This window comes from Lynx rufus, unplaced genomic scaffold (genome assembly GCF_022079265.1).
Source record: "Lynx rufus isolate CCGP_SWC_20201006 ecotype Redwood Valley unplaced genomic scaffold, mLynRuf1.p SCAF_2, whole genome shotgun sequence".
NCBI classification, from domain to species: domain Eukaryota; kingdom Metazoa; phylum Chordata; class Mammalia; order Carnivora; family Felidae; genus Lynx; species Lynx rufus.
Genome location: NW_025814834.1, coordinates 162,291,169 through 162,299,280, shown reverse-complemented (window position 1 = coordinate 162,299,280; position 8,112 = coordinate 162,291,169). Strand labels below are relative to the sequence as shown.

Here is an 8,112-nt window from a genome sequence, read left to right as displayed (position 1 = left end):
AGTGGCAGTAAAAATGGTACTGTATTCAACCTTCTGTCTCACTCCCTCCCATCACAACCCCCTAGTACAATTCTCCCCTTTTTGTTCCCACAACATTGTTACAACCAGAAAAAAAATAAATTTCAGAAAGTGGGATTTGGGGGAGTAGGGTGGGTAAAAATAGTCAAACCACAATAGGAATTTTTCAAAATAGGTTATTCCACTTGTCATCGTCATCTCCTTCATTTACAGGAGATGCTTCTGACTCCTTTTTTTCATTTTTGCTTCTGACTCCTTTCTTCTTCACCAACATTGTCTTTATTTTCTTCATCATCTATGTCCCAATCATTACAACTCTCTTCATCTTATTCTTCCTTCTCCTTCCCATTCCCCTCGTTTTCTACTACCTGAGAATTTTCACCATACTCTTCCTCATCCTCGTCCTCTCATCTTGTCTAGGTCCTCCACATAGTCATCAGCATCTGATTGGGGACCTTGTCATCCCAGTCGCAGCCATTAAGATATACCTGAGCTGCGGGAGGAGCTTTAACATGTTTTCTTATAATCGTTCAGGTCCGTTACCTCACAATCGAAAAGGTCTAAGCTCTTGAGGTTTTCTAACTTTCTCAGTGGTTTCATTGTGCTAAGGTCTTTAATTTTGTTGCCACTTAATTTATATGTGTGAGGTTAGGACAGTTTTCTGCCAATACTTCCAGGTCCCCTGAGATTCTGTTATCATTTAGTTCAAGCTTCTTAAGTCTAACATTGGTAAGTTTGTGACTGAGGCAAGGCCTACATTGATTGTACTTAAGAACTCCAGTTCTTCAGATTCATCTGGGAGGGCTTCAGTTTTGCCTTCAATCAACTGGCAGTTGTTGAGGACAATCTATTTCACGTCAGAGGATGTCCTGTTTCGCAGCTCTAAATGAATCCATTTGTCCATGTCCATCTTTCCTTCTCCTTCTGCAGAGGCTCCCATGCCAGGGAAATTCAATCAGTCTGCTTCCTAATCATTATGACAAAACCATATATTTTACATTTTTCCCAGCGGCATTCCACTTTACAGCCTCAAAACAGACCCCAAGTGTAATTACTAAATGAAATAGAAGTATTATTTCTTGCTCACTCATTTAGGACTGTTCCAGAACATAGTGCTAGGGGAGCAATTCCCTACTAGTGGTTACTCAAAGACTCAGTTTAATGGCATCTTGGCATCTTTGCATCTTAAACATGTGGTTTCAGGGTTATCATCATTCATACCATTTAAATAAGCTAGGAAGGTTAAGAGCATGGAGGAATTCTCATGGAAATTATTCTGGGCTTTACCTGAAAATGACACATAATTTATTAGCATTTCATAGAATAGCCTGCAGTCACATGACAAGACCTATCTACAGGAGAAGCTGGGAAATCTAGCTAGGAAGAATAAAATGGTTTTCATGGAAAATTAGCAGTTTCTGTAATACTGGTTTTGTCAAAGGAAAATAGGAATTACAGTAACAAATTTGATAAATGTTTCTTGGTTTGGATATATACTAAGTGTGGCATTCTTAAGTGTTCAAGTAATATTGTGTTAACATTAGCTATATGACTTTTTTTCCAACTTAGCTTTAATTAAGTTTCAAGTTAATGAATTCTACAATATTCTGTTATGTATCATATCTTGACTGTCACATTCAAATTTCTCTTGTGCATGAAATAGAGGGGAGGAAGTTGGAATATGCAATGACAGATCCATAATGTAAATATTACTATTTATTTTGAAATAAGATACAACTTTATCTTTTCCTTATTCCACATATCATAAATCCCGAATGGGCCAAGTACTTAAAATAAAAACCTAACTTAAAATTTTCATTAGAAAATATAGGTAAATATTTTTGTAATCTTGGGAAAATTCTGAGCATATGTGGAATTTGTACTAGACAAGCATAAAATTTTTATATGAAAGGGAAGTCGTTGAATATTATGAAGTCTGACAAATAGAAGAAAAGGAGTACATAAAAATGAACAAAGTCTCACAAACCCATGAGACATCCTCAAGTATACTAACATACACAATGGGAGATACAAAAGAGAAGAGAAAGAAAGGACCAGAATGGTATTTGATGAAATAATGGATATTATTTCCCAAATTTGATGAAAAACATTAATGTACATATCCATGAAACTCAATGAGCTTCATGGAATATAAAATTGAAAGGATCCACACCTAGACACATTATAGCAAACTATCATAAGCTAAAGGCAAGAAAAGATGGAAAGCAGCTAACAAAAAATAGCTTCTTACTTACAATAAGTCTTTAATAAGATTAGCTCTGATAACATTTGTTATCAGAGACAATGGGTGCTGGAATACAGTGGAATAACACATTGAAAGTGCTGAAAGGTAAAGACTATCAACCAAGAATTCTATATCCAGCAAAACTACCCATCAAAGACAAGCTAGAAGTAAAGACTTTCTGAAATAAAGCTGAGAGAATTCATCACTAGCAGACCAACACTAAAAGATGTACTAAAAGGAGTCCTTCAGACTGTAATGCCATAACACTAGATGATAATTTAAATCCATAAAGAGATAAAGAGCAACTACATAGGTATATATAAAAGACGGTATAAATGTATTTTTGGTAACTATTGTTCTCCTATCTTATTTAAAAGACAACTGCATAAAAAATGATTATAACGCTGTTAATTAATTTATGATCTATAAAGACACAATTTGTATGACCCAAATAGCATAAAATAGGAATGGATGGAGACATATTGAAGCAAACTCTTATAATCTAATATGTTAAAATCTGCAGTTGATTATTTTAAGTTAAATGGTTATTGTAATCCACAGAGAAAATACTAAGAAAATACCTGAAAATATAAAATAAAACAAAAATTTACATAACAATTATAAAATATTGATTTAGCACAAAAGAAGGCTGTACTGTGGGAATAGAGGAATAGAAAGCATATAAAACATAAAAAAAGCAAAATGTTAGACATAAATACTATATAATCAGTAATTATGTTAAATATAAATGGACTAATCATTCCAGTCAAAAGAGATTGGAAGAATACATTAAAGAATAATGATCAAATTGATCAAATTATGCTGCCTAAAGAGACATACTCTAGATTAAAAGACACAAATAGACTGAAGGTGAAAGAATGGAAAAAAAAATAGCTCATACAAATAGTAACTAAAAGTGAATTGCAGTACCTACTAGATAAAACAGAATTTAAGAAAATTATTTTCTTAAATAAGAAAAATATTAGTAGAGATAATAAAGGGCATTTTATAATAATATATACAAATATATATGCATCTACCAAAAGAGACCCTAAACAGAAGAAGACACAAAAAGAGCGGAGAGATAGACAAATCAACAAGAATACTTAGATATTTCAACACTCAAATTAAAAAATGAACAAGACCTAAAATGAACAGAAAAGCAGAAGTGAACATTATAAATCAACTACACCTAATAAATATTTGTGATACTAAGCCCCCAAAGAGCACAATATACCTTCTCAAGTACACAAGGAATATTGTCCAAAATACACATGGTTAGGTCACAAAATAAACCCTAATAAATCTTAATGAATTGAATAATATATTTTTAATTTATTTTTTATTATAGAGAGAGAGACAGATATCACATGAATGGGTCTAATCTCATGAGCCTGGGATCATTACCTGAGTGAATTCAAGAGTCAGATGCTTATCCACCTGAGCCACCCATGTGCAACTAAAGAATTGAATAATATAAATAATATTCTCTGATCACAATGAAATGAAATTAAAAATCAACATAATTGAGATTTTAAAAAATATGTGAGGGTTGCCTGAGTGGCTCAGTTGGTTAAGCACCCAACTTCAGTTCAGGTCATGATCTCACAGTCTTTCACAGTGAGTTCAAGCCCCACCTCAGGCTCTGTGCTGACAGCTCAAAGCCTGGAGCCTGCTTTGGATTCTGTGTCTCCCTTTCTCTCTGTTCCTCTCCTACTCACTCTGTCTTTGTCTCGCTCAAAACTAAACATTAGAAAATTAAAAAAAGATAATATGTGGATTATTATTATATTATATTATATTATATTATATTATATTATATTATTATTACAACATTTCACAACACATGCCTTACTAAACAAAGTGTCAAAGACAAAATCATAAGGGAAAGTAGAAAACATATTTAGATGGATAGAAACAAAAATAACACTAGCTCTTATGAAATGCAGCAAAAGTATTGTATAGCAAAACATTTAAACCTGAAAATACCTATATTCAAAAGAAAGATCTCAGTTCTGTAATTTAACCTTCCATCTTAAGAAAGTAGAAAAAGAAGAGCGAACTAAATCAAAAGCAAGTATAAGGTAAATAATAATAAAGATAAGAACAAAAATAAATGAAACAGAAAATGGAAAAAGTAAGTCAATGAGACCAAGCATTAGTTCTTCTAGAAGATCAACAAAATTTATAAACCTTCAGCTAGACTGACCAAGAAAAGGGGAGAGAAGATTCAAAGTACTAAAACTATGAGTGAGATAAGGATATCACTATTGAACTTACAGAAATGCAAAGGAAAACAAGGAATAATATGAATTACATGCCAACAAATTATATAACTTAGATGGAATGGACAATTTCTAAAAAGAGACAAACTAATAAAACTGACTCAAGAAGAAATAGAAATCTGAATTAACCTGTAACAAGATATTGAATTAGTAATAAAAAAAAAAAGGCATATATGCACATACACACACTCCAAAACAGTTCCATGTATCTTTCCTGGTGAATTTTACTAACATTTAAGGCAGAATTAATACCAATCATTCACAAATTCTTAAAAAAGTAGAAGAGGGAGTTAATACTTCCAAACTCATTGTATGTTGAAACGATAAAGCATTATTGAAAAACATTAGACTTAAATCAATGGAAAGATAGCCTGTATACATGAATTATAATAATATTAAGATGGCAATACTCCCCAAATTGATTTACAGAGTTAATGCAACCCTCTGTCAAAATCCCATCTTCCTTTTTTCAGATATTAACAAGATAACCCTAAAATTCATATGGAAAAGCAAAGAGCCCAGGATAACCAAAACAGTCTTGAAAAGGAGTAATAAAGTTGGGGGATTCACACTTCAAAACTCTTTATTAAGCTATAGTAATCAAGATAGTGTGGAACTAACTGAAGGATAGACACATGGATTAATGAAGTAAAATTAAGAGTCCTCACAATAACCAGTTACAGTTATAGTCCATTGATTTTCAACGCAGGTGCTGATAAAATACAGTGGGGGAAATAAGAGACTTTTTGTCAATGGTTTGAATGCAGTTGAACCCCAGCATCAGACCATATACAAAATTTAAGTCAAAACAAAATGTAAATTAAGAGTCCAAGCTACATAACTCTTAAAAGTAATTCTTAGAAGAAATTAGATGTGAAACAAAAAGCACAGGTAAAAACAAAATTGACTTTATCAAAATTTTTTACAAGAAAAAAATTTTGTACTTCAAAAGATTCTATTAAGTGAAAAGATAACCCAAAGAGTCAGGGGAGATGTTTGCAAATCATATGTCTGATTAGAGACTTGAAACTAGAGTGATTGATTGATATATATATATATGAGTCGGGATATATCTATCTATCTATCTATCTATCTATCTATCTATCTATCTATATCTCCCGACTCGTGTATGTGTGTATATATATATATCTATATATATATACACACATACACGAGTCGGGAGATATATATATATATCACACACACACATATATATATATATCAACTCGTACAACTCAACAATGAAATAATAACCCAATATAAAATGTGAAAAGATTAGAATAATCATTTTGCAGCAACAATATACAAATGGCTAATAAGCATATGAAGAGATGCTGAACACCTTAGTCATTAGGGAAATGTAAGTCAAAAGTGCAGTCAGGGGGCGCCTGGGTGGCTAGTCGGTTAAGCGGCCGACTTCAGCTCAGGTCATGATCTCGCGGTCCGTGAGTTCGAGCCCCGCGTCGGGCTCTGTGTTGACTGCTCAGAGCCTGGAGCCTGTTTCGGATTCTGTGTCTCCCTCTCTCTCTGACCCTCCCCCCATTCATGCTCTGTCTCTCTCTGTCTCAAAAATAAATAAGCTTTAAAAAAAAAATTAAAAAAAAAAGTGCAGTCAGATAACAGTTCCCAATAAGATGAAAATAACAAGTTGCAAAGATGGGGAAAAAGGTAGAAACCTCATATATTGCTGATCAGAAATACAAAATGTTGCAGCTACATTGTAAAACAGTTTGGCAGTTCTTCAAAGTATTAAAAAGAAAGTAATCATATGACCCAGCAATTCCTTTTCCAGTTATTTGTATAAGAAAATTTAAAACTTATATACACATAAAATTTGTTCATGAATGTTCATAATGATATTATTCATCATAGCCAAAAACAAATAGAAACAACCTAAAGGTCCATCAATTGATGACTTTAAAAATATACTGTGATCTATCCATACAATGGAATATTATTTGGCTATCTAAAGGAATGTAGTAATAATAGTACTACTACATAGATAAACCTTGGAAAAAAATGTTCATTGAAATAGACCAGATACAAAAGATCATATATTGTATTATTCCATTTATATAAAATGTATATGACAGGAAACTCCCTAGAGATAAAAATTGGACTTGTCTTTGCCAGGAACTGTGGAGAGGGTGAATGAAAACTAACTGCTATTGGCTGCAGGGCTTTTTTTGGATGATATGTTCTAAAATTAGTGGTGATAATTGCACAACTTTGAATATATTAAAAATCACTTGTTTGTACCCTTTAAAATGATTAATTTGATGTTATGTAAATTATATCTCAATACAATTATTAAAAACAATTATACCCAAAGTATTACTTTTCTGTTTTAAAATGCATGTATCTATTTAGTCTTCAATTTTTGATCAAACCATGTTTTCCTTCTCTATGTGCCTCATTACGCTCTCCCCTCCTTTCTAAAATTTAAATATCATTGTGCATTATTAGAATTCCCTCAACTCTCCTTTTTTCTACCTTGCACTAATGCTGTAGACTGGCAAAGTCCAAATCCTATTTGCAGCCAGCTCTGCACAAACTCTGCATCTGCCCTGTCAGAACCTAACACTTGTGCATGAAAACACATAGGCATGCTTCTTGAGATAACTTCAAATTCAAGAGTATAAACCTTAAATAGCTTTAGGTGTTGTTCAGGAATTCTGTTGTTTGCTGGGCAAATCTACTACTCTGCCTCTGAGGAAACTAATTGTTCTCCTATCTCCTCCTGCCTCAGATAATCTCCCTTTCTTCCTCATATTGTAATGAAGACCTTTCTTATTTCACTAACAGAAGCTAGCAAAGGAGAATTTATATGTGCTCTCACCACCAAATCTACCAACTTTCTTGTACCTGTAACCACATACTCTCCCTAGATATGATGGGTCAAATGTTAACACTCCTGTTTGCCCTGAATTCATGTCCTTTCACTTAAGAAATCTCCTGCCACATTTTTCCCCTTAACAGTTTTTTGTCTCATTTGATTATTCTCAACTATTTACAAACATAGAACAACTACTACCTTAAAAATGGTAAAATTCTTACTAGATTCTAAATCCTTCTTCAGCGTTGGCCCCTTCCCTTACAGAAAAATTTCCCCAACATTCCTGTAATTATATTTTTAGTTTCTACTCATTCTTTGTTGAATCCAGTTCAATCATGTAGTTGTTTTCTAACTCAGCTGCTCCAGTAAAACTACTGTGTCAAGATTTCCAGTGACTCCCATATTGCTGAAGTTGGTGACTAATTCAAAGTTATCAACTTTCTGGACTTGTGACTTGGATTTAACACAAGTATTGCTTCTTCAGTCTTTTCTCTTTTTTCATTTCACCTTCTGAACATCTAAGTCTCTTGTTTTTCTGTCCACCTCAATGCTTCTCAACCTCCTCTGCTATATCCTCCTGATCGCTCAGACCTCGAAATAATTTAGTGCCTCAGGGTTCAGGTTTTAAATTTTGTGTCTAATAATATAAATCTGTAGATAATCTCATTTAGTCCCATGACTTTAAGTAACATCTCAGGTTGATGGCTACCTTAGTTTCATAGTTATGT

The 8,112-nt window shown here is 33.0% G+C and overlaps 1 pseudogene; it reads right to left on the bottom strand.

Annotated features, from left to right (window-relative positions):
- Positions 1-254: 254 nt before the first annotated feature.
- LOC124514553 (putative acidic leucine-rich nuclear phosphoprotein 32 family member C) lies at positions 255-928 on the bottom strand (annotated as a pseudogene).
- Between the last annotated feature and the right edge of the window lie 7,184 nt (positions 929-8,112).